The sequence below is a fragment of the Lissotriton helveticus genome, chromosome 11 (assembly GCF_964261635.1).
Source record: "Lissotriton helveticus chromosome 11, aLisHel1.1, whole genome shotgun sequence".
Lineage (NCBI taxonomy): Eukaryota > Metazoa > Chordata > Amphibia > Caudata > Salamandridae > Lissotriton > Lissotriton helveticus.
The window spans coordinates 649,389,946-649,410,284 of NC_136072.1; the positions used below are offsets into that span (position 1 = coordinate 649,389,946).

The following is a 20,339-nucleotide window of genomic DNA, read 5'->3' on the forward strand; positions in this document are numbered from 1 at the left end:
CTGAATCTGAACTTGGGTTTGGGCCTTCTGATTCATCACAATGGTTTACCCACGGTTTGGGCAGCTGGCCGTTGCCAGACTGCTCTTGGGAAGGAGAGTTACAGTTCAGGGATGTTTTCTACCTTATGTTGCATCTATTTGCTTTATATGCATGAGTGGTCTGGTATGGCACTTTAGGATGGGTCGAAGGGCGGGGTGTGGGAAGAGATGGGTTAACAATTTATGATTTGCAATGACTACACTACACCACACGCTAAAGTTTATGACATGGAATATCAGGTGGCTGGAATCGGCAAACAAACAACACAATATCCATAGATATTTGCGTGGAGTGCAGATAGCCATGCTACAGGAGATACATCTTATCCAAAGTGAAGTTAGGAAATTACATAGATGGTGGAGAGGACAGGTATTTGCTACCCCCTTCTCGAAATATGCAAAGGTGGTCATGATATGGGTGAGGGCAGGTGTCCCATTTGAACCCCAGCGTACACTTATTGACACAGAGGGCCGTTATGTTTTGGTTGCAGTAAGACTGTGGGGACGTGAGATAATACTAGGTAGCGTGAATGCCCCAAATCAAGACCAGGTCCCTTTCCTACATAAACTGTTGGCCCCCTTGGCCGAATTAGCAGGGCAAACTTACTCCTTGGGGAGACTTTAATAGTGTACTTGATGTTCTGTTGGATCGTTCGACTCCTCCAGTGCTGGGGGCCCAAGGCCATCGTAATGCTGCTGGGCTATGAGATTGGAGGAAGCACTGGGGACTGGATAATATATGGAGGACACAGCACCCCTCATCAAGAGACTATTCCTTCTACTCAACCTTGTACCAGGTACATAGATGCCTTTCTGTGCTCCCATGCCTTTGGTAATGCTGTCCCACACACTGAATACTTAGGACGCACAATATCAGATCACTGTCCCTTGTTATTGGAGTTTAAACCCTTGGGGACTCGCCCCTTAGTGCCGGCTTAATACACGGGCGCTGGAAGATGTCTGCTATAAAGAAACCCTGCAGCTCGCCATCTACAATTACTTCATAGAGAACATGCAGACAGCGTCCACAGGGCTGGTGGAGTGGGATGCATTTAAGACAGTGGTACGTGGACATTGCTTAGCACACTTGATAGGGATACAACAGGATTACAGACCCTATAGAATAGATTGCACTGACTCGTAAATGTGAGGGGAACAGTATCTGAGGACACAGAGGACCTGAGAGAGATGCATTCACTTTATAACCAAGCTTTAGAGCGGTTAAGGTGCCATGATCTCAGAGAATATCACACAAGAGTACAGGAGGAAGAGGGGAGGCCAGGTAGATTACTGGCATGGCTGATAAGGCTGGAATCCTGAGGATCCCCGATTACACAGGTAAAGGACTGAAGTGGTGAAATTGTATACAAACCTGAGGGAATAAACGTCATGTTTTATGATTACTATAGAGGTCTGTATGGCGCTGACCGAGCATTTCTGGGAGGGTTACCACTCTGGAAACTAGACCCCCAGTCAGGGGAGGTGCTGGGTGGACCGGTGCTGGTGCAGGAAATCGAGCTGCCATTAAAAGCATGGCTACCGGGAAGACCCCGGGGTCAGATGGCCTCCCGGCAGAATTCTACTCAAACTAAGCTCCTGTTCTGAACCCCGGCTTAGTGACACTATATGCAGAATCGCTAAAACGTGGGCGACTTCCAGACTCCTTGCCTAATGCAGTAATGGTCCCTCTCCCCAAGGCAGCTATCCCTAGGGCCTCTCCATGAGACTTCCGCCTACTCTCCATGTTTAACATGGACTTTAAAATCCTTAGTAAGGTTATAGCACTTTAATTACTCCCACACATGCCTACTTTGATTCCCTCTGACGAGAACGATTTAATGCCCTCTCCGAATACATCCCTTTGTTCCGTTTCAGTCAGATGTCCAGACCTTTATGCAGGCGGCCTTTTTGTGGATTGACCTGGAAAAGGCATTTGATACCATGCAGTGGGATTACCTATTTGAAACCATGCGACAGATGAAGCTAGGGATGATTATTTAAAATACATGAACTTAATGTATGAGGCCCTGATGGTGTAGGTTAGAACAGGTAAGACTATGTCAGCAATATGGCATTTTCCGGGGGACTAGGCATGGCTGCCCCTTATCACAAATGTTGTTTGCTCTTGCAATCAAACCACTAGCTGTTCTTCCGATTTGGCGGAGAGGGAATAGGAATACTTCTGGGAGGACATAAGCATATTATCTCCCTATATGCAGATTACCTTGTGATCTATCAAGGCCGTTCAAGTACCAGACACGGCCTTGGTACTTGAACTGCTGGGGAAATTGAAAAGTCAATAGAAGTAAGACATGCCTATTCCCAGTGGACCCCTCACTCCCCAGACCCCAAGGGTTGACCTTAATTGGGCTCAATCCACTTTTAGTGCCTGGGAATTTATTTTTATCACTTTCTGAAAGATCTCAGAGAGGGCAATCTTGGAAAGGCACTTTGGTCCTTTAAGGCTTGTGTCCCCTTCTGGTGCTCCTTGCGCCTATAATGGCCTGGATCTCGTTATCTAAAATGGTCATGCTTCTGCGTTTATTACATTATTGTAGTAACCTCCCGATGATAATCCCAGCTAGTTGGTTTTATCTACTAGACTCCCTACTGAGGAACCTCATTTGGGACACAAGACGATGCAGGGTATCCTTGACAACTCTACAGCGCCCTATGAGAGAGGGAGGACTGCGAGTCCTGGATTTTGAACTGTATTTCTTGGCTTCCCAAATGCAGTGGGTTGCCCACTGGTTAGAAGGGATACGATTGGAGGACATGGACCAGACTGGGAGGGAGATGGGCCCCCCATGGCTTCTGGCCAAGTTGCTTAATCCAGCTGTGGAAATCCCGCACCACTCTCCGTTATTGGAGATGGCCCTGCGATGTTGGTGTAGAGGAGTGGTTAAGACGACAGGCACACCATTGTACTCTCCAGTTCTACCACTGATCGAATTACTGAACGGGGACCCAATTTCGATATTTTCAGCTGATCAGTAGACAGCCCGGACTGAGGTGGGATTAACGACTGCGGGGGACCTCTACCACCAGGGTACTCTTCTTCCCCTGGAGGATTTGGGGGCGGATGTAGACCTCCCCCTAGGTCAATAACTACAATATGAGTCCCTAATACGCACATTTTAGGAATTATGGGGAGAAGGTGGAGAAGATCCTAAAGCACACCAAGTATTGCATTCTGTGTTATCCTTGGGTTCGGCTGGCCACTTAGTGAAGTGGCTGTATTGCTCGCTGTCGGAGGTGTCTCAATAACCCCTGACACGACTACGTTAGAGCTGGGAGACGATATTGGAATGGGAACTATTGAACCCTGAATGAAACAAAATGCTTGCACACCTTAGAAATATTTCCCGTAATACACAATTCAACTACTTACACATGACCTAAATGACGCCCCACAAGCTAAGAGTTGTTTATGGGGGTGGAGCCTGAGGTTGCCCCTGGTGTGGCTATGAGGATGCAGACTTTGCCCATATGACATGGGCATGCCCTGGCCTACGGCCATATTGGGAGGCAGTAGTGGCTACCGTGAATGGGACCCTGGGGCGTACACGGTCTACTAATATTGAGGTTTGCTTGTTGGGACTCTTCCCACACACCCCTAAATGGAAAGTCGGGAACAGATTTCTAGATCTGGCTTAAGTCCTAGCTAGAAGGATAATAGCCATGGCCTGGAATGCTGCGTTGGACCCAAGAGTAGAGGAGTGGAGACGAGACATGACACAATGGGCTGGAGCCAAAGGGGGGGCCCTTAACCAGAGAGGAGGCGAGAGGCCTGCAAAGGTGACCCATCGCTGAGCAGTGCAGGGAGAGCCTGCATACTTGGGAGCACCCCGGGGGGGAAACCGATATTCTGAAGTCAGCCAAACAGATGGGTCTCAGACAGGTGACTGAAGTGAGACTATAACCATGGGGTCGGGTGGAGGGCTGGTCCCGAATAAGAGAAGGAATGAAGCGTTGAACATAGTAGACACCTGAAGACGGATTTAGTAGACTGAAATGAGAAGAAGAGCACCCAACAACAGGAGTCCTTGGAAACCCTGTTATTGGCCATACTTTTCGGACAGAATGGGGTTGTAAGTTGAAAGCCAAACTGCCCCTCTTTCCCTCCGCCTACCTAGAGTTGCCCACAATATGATCAGATAGCTCTTAACTCCTGTAAGAAATCGGGCCACCATGCATATGTTTGTTACTAGTTCCATTTCATGGATAGTCCCTTTTGTTTTTCTGCTTTTTCTTTTAATCAAATAAATAAATAAAACACAAAAAGAGAGGCACTATTAGTGAGATCTCCCCGTTAGAATTCCTACCCTTAAGGGATTGTGGCAACAGATATACACCGACCCAGGAATATATATTGCTGAGGTTAGACCTCTGATAAGGTTCAGTATGCAGAAAGGTTCAATATTGCGATTTATAAAAAAACAAGCAATGTTTTCTGTTATATATGTTAGACGTAACGAAAGCAACAGATGGGAAGACAAGGGTACATAGCCTGTGTAGTACTTTGTATCACAAAGAACAAGAAGATGGAATGTAATGACCGTATCTGTTTGTGTGTCATTATGACAAAGAAAAATATGTTACAAAAAAAACAATGCCAGGCCAGCAGTGAGTATTTTCTGTGGGTCACTCAGAGTGGCACGACCAGTGCTGCAAACCCTGGGGACTCCTATAGCACCCATGCCCTGGGTACCACTGGAACCATATACTAGGGTATTAGAAGGAGTAAAGTGTTTGTCAGTTGGGATTGCCAATTTACACATAACAGTTTTAGGGAGAGATCACTGGCACTGGGGCCTGGGAGCAGGCTCCAGTGCACTATCAGAGTCATAACCATCAGCATTGGAGCAAGAAGTGGGAGATGGCCATACAAAAAGGGCACTTTTCAACAGTAATCTCAACTGGCCGGATGTAGTTTTCCATTCCACAGAAAAGTTGCTTTAAGGTTGCATTTCATTTTTAAGAATGGTTAATATGTAGATTTCTCTAAGTTGATCAAAACAATGACTTTTCATCTTTCATCTTTTTTAGATCCTTCCTCAGACAAACTGAGATCAAAAGCAAGCTGATGGCAGCTGGACCTACTAATACTATTAGCAAAGCACAGTGTGATCTTTTGTATTTTTATAGATTGTGGTTGGTGAATTATGAAACCACATCCCATGTGCTTTTTGAATTGCATGTATTGAGTATTTTAAAATTCAGCTTTCCATTTTAGAAAATCTATTTCTGTGTTATGTTTAGAAAAAATAAATTGCTGTTTTATCATTGGTTATACTGAATTGCTAATTGTTGATCATTTAGATGCGCATATAAGCAAGATGTAACCTATCAGATTTGCAACGAATCCGGTAGTGTGAACATATAGGACCTCATTTAGAACTTTGCAGAAATAGTACCTTGTCCACAAAACTGACTGTCTGCACCATCTATTTAAAGTCCGGTGGGCCATCATGTTTCTACTGGTGGGGTCCGTGCTGGCTCTGCTAGAGGAACCCTTTTACCAAGAGTCTTAGGGTGATATTTATGGCCAACTCATGCAGTGCAGTGCAGTGCAGCAAGTCATCTTGCTGCTCTAAAAGACACGGAAAGGGTAGGAATATGCCGAATTTAAGGCAACATGGCACATTCCTGCCTTTTCCCCTGTGCTGGCGCCCTTTAGCTGCCTAGTGCCAATGCAGGCACCCTTGCACCATGGTGCAATGGTTCCTGTGTTGTAAGGAGGATTATTTTTGTGCGGAAGTGGCATCTTCCTCCACAAAAACAATCCCCTGATGTTTTTTTCCTCTTTTTATGTGTGCTGCAGAGCTATTTCTCATTGCTATGCATCACCTGGGAAGGCATAGGTTTTTGGTGTATTCCCAGGTCTACCACTTCTGGTAAATCTCAGAATGTGTCAAAATCCATGGGTTTTGCGTGAGAACACCCAGGCTCCACCCATGAAATGCCTAGTGAAGAGTAATGTAACGCAGTGATTTGCACTGCGTTGCATTACTTGAGATGTATGAAGCCACTCAGGGACACGCAAGGTGGGCTTGAGTGGCTTCAGAAATCTTATTTTTAAGTTGCATCGCTTCTGCACCACATTTCGTTGTGCAAAAGTGACACAACCCTGACATTAGTATGGCCCTTATTCTCATGGCTCTAACACTGGAATGTCAGCCACAGTACTCTCTTCTCTTGTAGATGACCCAAATCCCACAGCAAAGACTATCCATATGCCCAAACTTGCTCAGCCCGCACCACTGTCCACTGATAGGGCAAATTATGTTATTTGCAACTTCCCCAAAAAATATGAAAACCTTGAAGAAAGTTAGAATGCCTAACATTAGATCATATAATGCACCAAATGGAAATGTATCCGCTGGTGCCATACACTAAACGTTATACCCCGAAAGATCATAGTTCTTCGACTGAACTGCTACCTGATGCACGGGCAAAAAGCTGGGTTGGCATATACATCCATACATGTCCATCTGGCCCTATTTGCACCATATCTTCAAAATGGAGAACAACAGTCTGTTTTTAATACTTAGGTCAGAAAATGTTATATGTAATGGTCGAAAAGGATGATTTCTCCCGGGTTAGCGGAGGTTCCCACTTGGAATCTCAATGTAGTCCTTACTACACTAGGGTGAGTGTCATTTGAGCCACATCATTTTTGCGCATATCAGATCTGGTCGTAAAAAACCTCTGTTCTTGGTTGCCATCACTTCCCTACATAGTTATCTAACCTCAGGCTTTGTTGATTCAAGATCAAACACACAAACAGTGATGGGAGCTTGTTTGTGAATAAGTCTAACCACTGACAATCGCTTGGGGTTGCATTCCAACCCATCGTTCGTTTGCCCACCATCCCATCTCAGATTAGCCCCAGCCATATGCAAATCAATAAATCTTGACTTTAATCCAATGGGAACAGTCCAGTTTCGCCCTGATTGGGGCTCTTCAGTCGAGTATAGCTTGGCTCCAGTTGCACAGTGAGCAAGGGAATCCATGGCTTTACATGTTCTTGGCCACTAAGGGTGTTACAGTAAACACACAATAGGTGAGGCGAGGAATGCTAATAAAAAATCTAACCACCGGCAATTGCTCAGGGTAGCACTTCTAACACCTTGTACTCTCAGAATACATTTTCTGCATTGATGTGGAGGCAATTTTGGGTGGGAGAAAAATAAAATAGTCATTTTTGACCCAAAAATATCTTGAAAAACAAAAAATCTATGCTGATATGTGGTGAACAGTGTGCTACAGCCAGACATTGAAGTGGAAACTCATGCTAGCTTATGCATGGGGCCCAATTGAGGGTTTGGGGTTCTCCACAGATCCCTCTGGATGCTGTGCAGTTGGAACTGGCTTCACTAAGGTGGTGGGAATGCTCCTAAGGGGGACCACTGACCCTGAATTTTGAAGCTATTGTGTGCCCCCCCTCCTGTGAGCGATGCATGTGCTTTGATGGACACCTATGCCAGTGGGTCTAGAAAGGATCAGCTCAGTAAAAAGTATGACTTGTTCCACCACTGCAATTTGTGCTGAACTCAGGGCTCTATCAACATTAGTTTCTCCCAGTCCGTCCTGGTTTGTGATTACAGTCAGCTAACATTCAGGCATTGGGCAGTTGTGTAGTGGAGCCCTGGGAATCAACACTAGCATGACAGCATCTTTCCGAACAACTTCATTAGTCTTAGGGTGAGACGACATGTTGTTGGGTAAGGGGGAAGCAGTCTCTGGAAAGTCATGGCACTCTGGTGTGGGAAAAGCTTTGGGTGTCACTGAATTAAATGTCGCACTAAAAAATCTTTGAATTTGTCGATGATGCATCTGGGATTTTTTTACATTGATTGGGAGGCCTAATTCATTGAGAAGGGAAGCCATTTTGTGATGGTGAGCCGTCCTCTTTACCAGCCCATTGCACAGAAAAGAATAAATATGTTTTTGCACTCAAAAGAAATTTGCTGCAACAATAGCTAGGCATCTGGTGAACACAGGTTGGGCAAATTGCTTACTTTAAAATATTTCCCATGCGTCAGAATGGACCTGAACGTTTTTGAACAGTACCCCTGCACGCCGGTAGGTGGTGTTGTTCAGCTACATGCCTGCAGCTCTGGATATTACATGTGCGGTACCTATATAGGCACCACCCACCCATGTGCTGACATCAGTTCTTTCCTTTATACAGACCCCGGGGCAATGCCCCTAGGCAGCTTGGTTCAGGGACAAGGGCGTTGCACCAGGTGACTCCTGAATTGCTGTCTAAAGCATTATGTGAACATCCCTGCCCTCTCACGGGGGTTCTGGATAGTGACCTGGAATCCTTGCAGGCCTGGTTTGAGGATAGGCTAAATGATCTGGCCCCTTTGAGGCCTCCTCGATCATTACCTAAACGGGTTTCTGCCCCGTGGTTTACTGGTGCGTTGCTTGCTTTTCGCAGGCAGTGCAAGGTGGCGGAAAGGACCTGGCGAGCCCAGTATAACCTAGAGGCCAGACTCGAATATAGGACTACGGTCAAAGCCTATCATCGAGCGATTCTTGTTGAGAAGAAAAGCTATTTTGCCAGGCGGATCGAGGATGCCTCGAACTCCTGTAAAGAGATCTTTACGATCGTCAGGGAATACATTGCCCCGCGGTCGAATGTGGCCCAGTCTGCTCCCACTCAGAAGTGGGCGTCGGATCTGGCATGCTTCTTCACCGCTAAGATCAAGTTGATACAGGAGTCTTTTCCACCGCGGCCGGCGGCTGCCCTGCCTGGCTCCGAGGTTGGCCTTGTTCCATCGGCCCCCTCGGGACCTGTCCTGTCAGACTTTCCGCCTATATCAATTGCCTCGTCCTTGGCTCTTTTGGCCAATCTTAAATCTGGATCACCGCTTGATCCATGCCCGGCCAAATTTTTGGCGAAGATGGCGGAGGTAGTTAACCCGCTGGTTAACCCTCTCCTGAATCGTTCTTTGAGCCAAGGTGAGGTCCCTTTGGCGTGGAAGCAAGCCATGGTCATCCCCCTTATCAAGAAGCCCGGTCTGGCTCCTGAGGTCTTGGCCAATTATAGGCCTATTTCTCTTCTTCCGGCTCTGGCCAAGACCCTGGAGAAGCACGTTCACAGCGTGCTCTCCAATTTCTTGGAATCCAACGATCTGCTTCACTCCACTCAGTCGGGCTTTCGCCCTAATCTGAGCACGGAGACGGCGCTGCTGGAGGTGTCTGAGGCCATCAAGGAGACGCTAGACTTGGGTGGGAGAGCTATGGTGATCATGCTCGATCTGTCGGCGGCCTTTGACACCGTCCCCCATGAGTGCTTGCTCATCAGACTTTATGAGATCGGTCTGAGGGGGACGGTGCTCAGCTGGTTTACATCCTTTTTAGCTGGTCGCCGACAGTCGGTCTGGGTCTCCTCAGCCTCCGCTGAGATGCCGCCATTGGGAGTCGGAGTCCCGCAGGGCTCGGTATTGAGCCCGACTCTGTTTAACATCTTTATGACCCCTCTGGCGGCTCTGGCTGAGTCTTTCGGAGCCCAGATCGTATCCTATGCGGATGACACCCAGCTGCTCTTCACCTGCCGGAAATGGGAGGATTTTGACGGAGAGAGTATCCGTGAGTGCCTTGGGGCTGTTTTCAAATGGCTCCAACTGAACAGCCTCAAGTGCAACTCAGATAAGTCGGAGGTACTCTTCTTCGGCTGTCAATCCGACCCGGACTGGCAGGTGTGGTGGCCTGCGGACATGTCTCCTCCGAGGCAGTCATCTAAGCTAGCGAAGAATCTGGGGGTCAAAATTGACAACGGTCTGACCTTAAGATCTCAGATCCTCGCCCTTACGGGCACATGCTTTGGACTTCTCCGCATGCTTCGGAAGTTCTTTCCGTTGCTTTCCGAGGATCACAGGAGGATTACGGTGCAGGCCTTGATTGGTTCAAGATTGGACTACGCTAACATCTTATATCTTGGCCTGCCCGAATACCTCCTGCAACGGATGCAGGTGGTCCAGAATGCGGCGGCCCGCGCCATCTCTGGTCTGCATAGGCGAGTTCATGTCTCCGGCCTATTGCAGTCGCTTCACTGGCTGCCTATCTGACAGCGGATAGTCTTCAAAACTCTGACCCTCGCGCATAAGGCCTTCTACTCCACCGGGGCCAAATACCTGCAGAGGAGGCTTAAGCCATACCGTCCTTACCGATCTCTGAGATCAGAATCAAAGCTTCTCGCCATTGTTCCTCGTGTGAGGAGGGCCCGCTTGGGAGGCCGCTCTTTTATGCTCCGGGCCCCTCAGCTTTGGAACTCTCTGCCCCTCTCGCTACGCAGCAATTGAAACCTGCTATCCTTTAGGAAGGGCCTAAAAACCTGGCTTTTTGCCTCTTAGATTTCTTTTTCTTCGCTTCCTTCTTTTATTGTGTTGTGTTCGCTCTTCAGGTTGTTAATAAAGCGCCGGGACACTCTTTCGAGTAGCCGTGCGCTATAGAAGCCACAAAATAACATAACATAACACCACATAGGGCTGGTCTGTGTGAGCTACACTCAGTCATTTTTTTAATGGCTTTTTTCTCGACTTTTGTCAAATGCTTTTTTGAGAGATTTTTTCTCCTGGTGTGACAGAATGACCCAAAAGAAACCGGTTGGCTTTAAACCATGTGGTACCTGTCAAAGGCAATTGTCTGTGACAGACCCACACTTGGTTTGTTTGCGGTCCTTGGAGAGGGTACCCTTAAGCTCCTTGCTACCTTGCAACGCTAAAGATCGTAGTTGTGCAGAAGGTCCTGGGATCATATGTGGAGCCGCACCCAATGATTTTCGTCTTGCTCAAAGTCACCTGGTAAATCTCACAAACACAAGAAGTCGAAGAAGTCTTTGACTTCCCCGTGCTCGTCGAAGTAATCTAACGAGGCACAGGAGTGTTGGCACTCCGGATCGGCCTTGTGCTCTGGCAAAGCCTGAGTCGGGGTCTGCTTGGCACTTCCCTGACTTTCCCTGAGCCAGAGCAACCCCCGCCCAGCTTAAAGAATTTTATGAAGGGGAATGTGGCTAACAAGATGGCCGAGTGTTAGCACTGAATGATCGCTCCGGCCCCATATAAGCAAACCTGCGGAATCCTGCCACCCGTGCCCCCAACTGAGGCCCACTAGCCACGCTTGCGTGGGGATCTCTGCAGGGGCATGATATTGGCTCTTCAAATGCTTCCAGGAGGCCGGATGTTGATGGTGTGAGCCTGCCTGGAGGGCGCACCATTTAGGCCCCAGTCGAAGTTGGAGTGGTGAGAGCCTCGCTGGGCGGGAGCATGGATCAATACCTGTAGTGTTGCGATGGTTGGAAGGGGGCCCTGGTCGCGGCCCTTCCCCTGCCAGGTCTTGGCCATCTGTGACAGGATCATCCTCACCTGTGCGAACAGCAGGGGTGTGTAGAGCCCTGTGGAGATATCGACCATAATGAGACCTACTCCACAGTGATTGGTGGATGCCCAGTGCCGGCAGTTGCTGCTGCTGGTGCACATCTAGGGACCATCTGGACTGGGCATTGCAGATCGCCTGACTGCCGTGAGCCCTGCCACTGTGGAGTGGCCCTGCCAAGGGTCCAGCGACTTGCCTCTTAAGCAACGATAGGAGGAGTGCGGTCGTGGGGGCTAGTGCAGAGACTGTATTGGCGTTTGTGGCCCCCCTGGGCCCCCTTCCCCTGCACTGACCTGGTGAGAAATGTGGTGCTTTTCGACGATGGGCCCGTGCTGGCCTGCTGCGGGGGCAGCACAAACACGATAGCTGATGTCTGGTGGAATTGCTGTGCCATAGGCTGTGGAGCAGACAATTGTTAGGGTGACCTCTGCTGAGGAGGCAGTGCACAGTGGGAACTGTGGTGAGAGGTGAACTTTAGAGGCAAGAACGAAGCACCAGGAGTCCCCCGTGGAGGCTGTTGATGCATTGAAGATGGGGATGCAGCCTCCTCCCAGCCCCACCCTACACAGCTGGATCTGTATTGCGACCTCAAGGCTATGCCGACTAGAGACCAATTGGAATGCTGATACAATATTCTGAGCGGGCCTGGATTGCCCTTTGAACTCCTGGGTCAGAGGGTGCATTTACCCCTGACATAGGGATGGATTGGGGACTGCCCCCGGACCACATATGCTTTGCTTCACCATAAGGACTGTACCCTGAAAGTGTACCATGGGAGTCTGGGCTTGCTGGAGTGTATGAGGCTGCGACTGGCCTGATCAGGACTGCTGTTGGTGCTGGTGTCTGTGTCCTGAAGGTATGGCGCTGGGTTGACAGCCAGTAAGGTGTACGGGTGCAAGTGGCAAGCTTGTGGAGACAACACCTGGGTTCTCCACTGTCAGGAGATTGAGGTGTGAAATCCCCCGTTACTACTGGAGTGCTGGGTGCGACGAGGAGGCTGCCTGGTAAAACTTAATTTAGTGGTTGTTGGAGATCCAGCCTGGGACTGCGTTTGGTGCCTGGCCCCTTATCATGCCTGTTTGGGCTTGCGAGCCGGGCCGTTCTTTCGTTAAATGGAGCAATTGACCGGTGAGTCAGTCATATTGCGTCATTGGCAAAGATGAGAGTGAGCATCTTACGCAGCAGATGAAAATGGATCAATACACTGCCCCACATGCAAGTGGGAGTCACCCACCGATGGAGGGGGCAAATCCCCCAAGTGTGGCGGAACTCACAGGGGCACATATATTGGCAGGCATTGAGGTGTCAGCCCTGGTGGAGCAGGCTAAGGTGGGGGCAATTGCAATAGAAGTGAACCTGTTGAGGGCGGACTTGCGCAAGGTGGCGGAACACTCAATGGAAACTGAGAGCCAGATGACTGAATTTCGTGAAGAAGTTTCACTGTTGGAGAAGACGGTGAGCAAACAAATCCCTCTCGAACAAAATGGAGGCAAAGCTGGAGGATACTGAGGGAAAATCGCGTAGGTGTAACCTTCGATTCGTGGATTTCCAGGAGGGAGCAGAGAGAGATGATCCTGAAGCCTTCTTGGAGGAATGGATAAAATCAGTACTCTCGAATGCCAAGTTCTCTAACTTCTTCACCGTGGCACAAGCACATTGACCGCTAGCCCTACCTCCCCAGCCTGGAGTTCGCACTGCACAATTATTGCTAAATTTAAAAACTACAGGGATCGGAATTACATTTTGCAGGTAGCCAGGAAGCAGTGAGATCCAAAGTTTGGGAATGTGATAATTTGTCTCTTTCCAGACTGCACTAGGGCAGTACAATTGCAGAGACAATCATTCTGAACTGTTGAACAAAAAATGTCAAATAAAATACTGGGGGAGAAGGAGGAATGAGAGACTAGGTCGCCCTCCAGAGACTTACTGTACAACCAAGAATCCAAGTTATTGGGTTCATAGACCTAGCTCACGTTGTGGTAACTGACCTGTTTGGTCAGTGGTACCTGCCAAGATAGAAAAATGTCTTTCTAGTGTCCCCTCACTCACCGGGGTTGCCCCACGGTGACATGCTTCATCATTGGGGCCCTCCCAGTTCTCTACGAAAAGGGGCATGCTACGACTCACGTACTACGCAGGAGCACTGTTATGTGAGAGACTAAGTGTGGTGCAGAGTGGTGGAGTGGGTGTGGGTGAATTTAAAAATACCGTGCTTAGTGGGCCTCAATATATTTATTTTGCTCCTAGTCAGGTATATTAAAAATGGGGTGATATCACTAATAACCAACCTATAATGGGGATTGGTTCAGTGAAAGGTCGACATGTTTCATGCTACCCCTAGCATTTCTTCAGGACCAGCCCTACATATGCCACTCCAAAGTCCCTAATTAGACAGTGATACTAAAAACATTTAATGTATGAAGCATGCGTTCGTAATAGAATACATACGTTTTAAGGTTTTCCAAAAACTGTAAATAGAAAGCACACCATTAGTAGCATTTTATACCTCCCTTATGAGGTGGGTCACATAGTGTCTTCTCATGACGCACACCTCATGTGCTATGGTGGAGATTTGCACCATATTGGCGCGTGCAGGCTCTCATGCCACGTAATGAACTATAGTATTTACAAAAAAGAAGTGGTTGTGAATTCACACATAAAAACAAGACAGGACTTGATGTGACCAGGACGATAGACACACAAAACACATAATTAGTGCAAAGACATAATATAAGCCAAAAAACTGTTTCACGATATTTACTTGATGCTGTGCTCAATGGCACCTCATGGTCTCTCTAGGGGTTTGTTTTCACCTTCTGGACTCAATGCTGGATATCCATTATAGGGTTAATGAGGCAGAAAAGTTGAGAGATCGATAAGTAGCTACAGCCTCGATCGTTATCTAGATTATCCGTTGTCAAAGTGTCGGGTCATCTATACCAAAGGTTTTACTTACTTCCTTACTCGTGAAAACGTGAGGAAATACCTAGAATCAGCTCCCCCCGGGACCGCATCTTACTGAAACAACCGCGCTCGCTCTGTTAAATATCAAAGGAGCTTCCGGGTTTCTTCTACGGGCCGCTAGACCGCGAAGGAAAGGCAGCCATCTTAGGAGGATGTAAATGCTTGGTATAATAAACGTTGTTGAAAGCAGGGGAAAGTTGGTTCGCGACGGCTATGTTGCAGTTGCGAAATCGTTCGAAATTACTTTAAAAATGATACATATATACCAAGGGCCAGAAAATTTATAATAAAAATATTCCCAAGGCATTTTGACAATTATTTAAGGTTTGTCAATAAGGTTGTAGATAGTGTAGCAAGAAAACAAACTCGAGGATCTTTTCGGGAATCATGCTATATTGTTGGAAAAGTTACTCGAAAATACTTGTGGTTAAGCCAAGCGAGTAACTCTCGTCACCGATTTGTTTTATTTGTTTATAAGGCAGGGGAGGTATTAGTCAGATTCAGGTACTTAGGAGACATTCACATCTCAATGGTACCTACAAGGTACAGGATTCAAAATAAGGTGCTTATGGATGTATAGCCTGTCGGATGACCACCATATTAGATCGATGAATGGAAGGGGGGCCATACAGGCATCCTAGCAGTGGTGTATAACTGCTAGCGGTGCGGTTGCTGTTATTGTTGAGTAGCTGTAAAGTAAAGGTTACTAAGAGGTTCAGTTTGTGAAGGCACCCCACGGGATGTCATCATTTAGTCCGCAGGTGTCTGTACGTAATTTGAACACCCATCGTTGTTCACGTTCGTGGAGTATTCTCTCCTGATTTTCCCTGGTTTTTACAATCTCCAGAACCACCCATGTCATATCGTTGGATGTATGATTCTTCTCTATGAAATGATTAGTCATGCGTGTAGTAGCCCGTTTGCACCGGATGTTGCTCCTGTGCTCAACAATACGTGTGCTGATCTTCCTGGTGGTCATTCCAATGTAGTGTAAATTACATACACATGTTATCAAATACACTACACCACTAGTATTGCAATTAGACATTTGTCTCAAATGCCAAGTGGTATTGTCATTGAAAGTGATCATTTTTGTAGTAGATGTTAAATGACATACACTACAATTGTTGCACGGATAGTGCCCCACTGGTAGTGGTTGGAGTCTGTTGGTGGCTGTTGTTTGGACGGGTGTGGACTAAGTGGTCTCTCAGATTTTTCCCACAACGGTGACTGAACATTGGTGTTGGTATAGTCAAGTTCCCACTATTGACAATTGGCCAATGTTTTTTCACAATTCTAGTAATCTGATCTGATACTTTGTTGAACGTTGTGATACAGATGGGCCTTCTGCTGTCAGCCACATCTCTTTCTTTGGGTTCCAAAAGTGCATCCCTGTGGTTGTTACCAGCCCTCTTCTTGGCATTGTTTATTAGCTTCGTTGGGTAATGCCTTTCTTTGAGTTTTAGGCTCAGATCGTCAGCTTGCTTGAGATAGTCCTTCTTCTCCGAACAGTTCCTCCTGAGCCTTAGGAATTGTCCGAAGGGCAGGTTCTGTTTGAGATGTCTCGGGTGAAAACTTTCATAGGTCAATAAACAGTTTCTCGCTGTGGGCTTAAAGTGCGTGGTTGTTGTTAATTTGCCATCGCATGCCAAAATGTTAAGATCCAGGAAAACCAGGGAGGACCTACTCATGGTGTTGGTGAACTTTAAAAACCTTTCTTGTTGGTTCAACCACTCAAAAAACAGAGTTGACTCATTCTCATTTCCGTGCCATATGACCAGAACGTCATCAATATAACGTTTCCATACGTTGATATGGTGTCTGTAAGGATTGTGTCATTCAGGATCTTGTTTTTTTCTAGATGGTGTACGTACAGACCTGCCATGCTCGGCGCGAATGTACTGCCCATACTGGTCCCGTGTTGTTGACGGTACAGGGTCTCCTCAAACCTAAAGAAATTCTCGGTGAGGGCCAGACGGCAACACTCTAAAACCACATGTCTGGGAGTTCTGAAATTCCATTCGGAATCAAAAAGGACCTCCTCCAATATTTTAAGTGTGTCTTTGTGTGGCAGACTCGTATAAAGGCTCTCTACATCAAGACTGATAAGAATGCTAGATAGGGGGTCAAAACTGAGTTCTTTAAGTAGACACAGGACATCCTTTGTATCTCGTAGATAGGTATCAGTTTTTTGTACCAAAGGTCTCAGGAAAGCATCAGCGTATTTTGAAAGAGGTTCAAGAATGGAACCTATACCAGAGACTATGGGTCTGCCTGGTGGCTTTACCATTTGCTTATGAATTTTAGGAATAGTGTAAAAATATGGAATGACTGGTTTTTTATTTTCCATAAATTCTGTTTCTTTTTTGCTCATCCAATCATTAGCCAATGACTCCTCGATGAGATAGGCAATAGATATTCTTAAACGTTCGGTTGGGTCCTCCTTTATGATGATATAGTTCCTAGTGTCAGATAGGAGTCGTAGACATTCTTGCCTGTAGTCTGAAGTGTCCTGTAGAACTATTGCCCCTCCTTTGTCTGCAGGTTTTATAGTTAGAGAACTATTCTTGGATTCTATCTACCTCATCATCGGAATATGACAGACCTGTGATCTCCGCCATTATTCTGTTAGTGTGAAACAGTTCTCGTGTTTGAAAGTGTAATGAAGAGTCTAACGTTTGGTCTCACAAAAAGATGTGTCAAAAGATATACTCCCGCAGCTAAGAAGCTGCTACGAACAAATAAAATACTGGGGGAGAAGGAGGAATGAGAGACTAGGTCGCCCTCCAGAGACTTACTGTACAACCAAGAATCCAAGTTATTGGGTTCATAGACATAGCTCATGTTGTGGTAACTGACCTGATTGGTCGGTGGTACCTGCCAAGAAAGAAAAATTTCTTTCTAGTGTCCCCTCACTCACCGGGGTTGCCCCACGGTGACATGCTTCCTCATTGGCCACCACCCGGCAGTTTACCAGTAGAAATTCTGGCGTTTGAAAAGGCCATTATGAAGGAAGTGAAAGACCTTGCTCCTCGCACAACGAAAGTGTTCCAGAACACCAGTAACCTGGAACTCCAAGCAATACAGGAACTATCCAAGAATAGTTCTCTAACTATAAAACCTGCAGACAAAGGAGGGGCAATAGTTCTACAGGACACTTCAGACTACAGGCAAGAATGTCTACGACTCCTATCTGACACTAGGAACTATATCATCATAAAGGAGGACCCAACCGAACGTTTAGGAATATCTATTGCCTATCTCATCGAGGAGTCATTGGCTTAAGATTGGATGAGCAAAAAGAAACAGAATTTATGGAAAATAAAAAAACAGTCATTCCATATTTTTACACTATTCCTAAAATTCATAAGCAAATGGTAAAGCCACCAGGCAGACCCATAGTCTCTGGTATAGGTTCCATTCTTGAACCTCTTTCAAAATACGCTGATGCTTTCCTGAGACCTTTGGTACAAAAAACTGATACCTATCTACGAGATACAAAGGATGTCCTGTGTCTACTTAAAGAACTCAGTTTTGACCCCTTATCTAGCATTCTTATCAGTCTTGATGTAGAGAGCCTTTATACGAGTCTGCCACACAAAGACACACTTGAAATATTGGAGGAGGTCCTTTTTGATTCCGAATGGAATTTTAGAACTCCCAGACATGTGGTTTTAGAGTGTTGCCGTCTGGCCCTCACCGAGAATTTCTTTAGGTTTGAGGAGACCCTGTACCGTCAACAACACGGGACCAGTATGGGCAGTACATTCACGCCGAGCATAGCGGGTCTGTACGTACACCATCTAGAAAAAACTAAGATCCTGAATGACAACAATCCTTACAGACACCATATCAACGTATGGAAACGTTATATTGATGACGTTCTGGTCTTATGGCACGGAAATGAGAATGAGGCAACTCTGTTTTTTGAGTGGTTGAACCAACAAGATAGGTTTTTAAAGTTCACCAACACCATGAGTAGGTCCTCCCTGGTTTTCCTGGATCTTAACATTTTGGCATGCGATGGCAAATTAACAACAACCACGCACTTTAAGCCCACAGCGAGAAACTGTTTATTGACCTATGAAAGTTTTCACCCGAGACATCTCAAACAGAACCTGCCCTTCGGACAATTCCTAAGGCTCAAGAGGAACTGTTCGGAGAAGAAGGACGATCTCAAGCAAGCTGACGATCTGAGCCTAAAACTCAAAGAAAGGCATTACCCAACGAAGCTAATAAACAATGCCAAGAAGAGGGCTGGTAACAACCACAGGGATGCACTTTTGGAACCCAAAGAAAGAGATGTGGCTGACAGCAGAAGGCCCATCTGTATCACAACGTTCAACAAAGTATCAGATCAGATTACTAGAATTGTGAAAAAACATTGGCCAATTGTCAATAGTGGGAACTTGACTATACCAACACCAATGTTCAGTCACCGCCGTGGGAAAAATCTGAGAGACCACTTAGTCCAGACCCGTCCAAAACCGACAACAGCCACCAACAGACTCCAACCACTACCAGTGGGGCACTATCCTTGCAACAATTGTAGTGTATGTCATTTAACATCTACTACAAAAATGATCACTTTCAATGACAATACCACTTGGCATTTGAGACAAATGTCTAATTGCAATACTAGTGGTGTAGTGTATTTGATAACATGTGTATGTAATTTACACTACATTGGAATGACCACCAGGAAGATCAGCACATGTATTGTTGAGCACAGGAGCAACAACCGGTGCAAACGGGCTACTACACGCATGACTAATCATTTCATAGAGAAGAATCATACACCCAACGATATGACATGGGTGGTTCTGGAGATTGTAAAAACCAGGGAAAATCAGGAGAGAATACTCGACGAACGTGAACAACGATGGGTGTTCAAATTACGTACAGACACCTGCGGACTAAATGATGACATCCCGTGGGGTGCCTTCACAAACTGAACCTCTTAGTAACCTTTACTTTACAGCTACTCAACAATAACAGCAACCGCACCGCTAGCAGTTATACACCACTGCTAGGATGCCTGTATGGCCCCCCCTTCCATTCATCGATCTAATATGGTGGTCATCCGACAGGCTATACATCCATAAGCACCTTATTTTGAATTCAGTACCTCGTAGGTACCATTGAGATGTGAATGTCTCCTAAGTACCTGAATCTGACTAATACCTCCCCTGCCTTATAAACAAATAAAACAAATCGGTGACGAGAGTTACTCGCTTGGCTTAACCACAAATATTTTCGAGTAACTTTTCCAACAATATAGCATGATTCCCGAAAAGATCCTCGAGTTTGTTTTCTTGCTACACTATCTACAACCTTATTGACAAACCTTAAATAATTGTCAAAATGCCTTGGGAATATTTTTATTATAAATTTTCTGGCCCTTGGTATATATGTATAGTTTTTAAAGTAATTTCGAACGATTTTGCAACTGCAACATAGCCGTCGCGAACCAACTTTCCCCTGCTTTCAACAACGTTTATTATACCAAGCATTTACATCCTCCTAAGATGGCCGCCTTTCCTTCGCAGTCTAGCGGCCCGTAGAAGAAACCCGGAAGCTCCTTTGATATTTAACAGAGCGAGCGCGGTTGTTTCAGTAAGATGCGGTCCCGGGGGGAGCTGATTCTAGGTATTTCCTCACGTTTTCATGAGTAAGGAAGTAAGTAAAACCTTTGGTATAGATGACCCGACACTTTGACAACGGATAATCTAGATAACGATCGAGGCTGTAGATACTTATCGATCTCTCAACTTTTCTGCCTCATTAACCCTATAATGGATATCCAGCATTGAGTCCAGAAGGTGAAAACGAACCCCTAGAGAGACCATGAGGTGCCATTGAGCACAGCATTAAGTAAATATCGTGAAACAGTTTTTTGGCTTATATTATGTCTTTGCACTAATTATGTGTTTTGTGTGTCTATCGTC

General features: G+C 46.3%; 1 protein-coding gene across 2 annotated transcripts in view; it reads left to right on the forward strand.

Annotated features, from left to right (window-relative positions):
- LOC144791723 (disintegrin and metalloproteinase domain-containing protein 9-like) overlaps positions 1–5,334 on the forward strand; it is a 2,314,109-nt gene extending 2,308,775 nt beyond the window's left edge. For both annotated transcript variants that reach the window (XM_078666488.1, XM_078666492.1), the window contains one exon: positions 5,089–5,334. The gene's annotated coding sequence lies outside the window, so the exon portion shown is untranslated. The remainder of the gene's footprint in view (positions 1–5,088) is intronic.
- Positions 5,335–20,339: the final 15,005 nt, after the last annotated feature.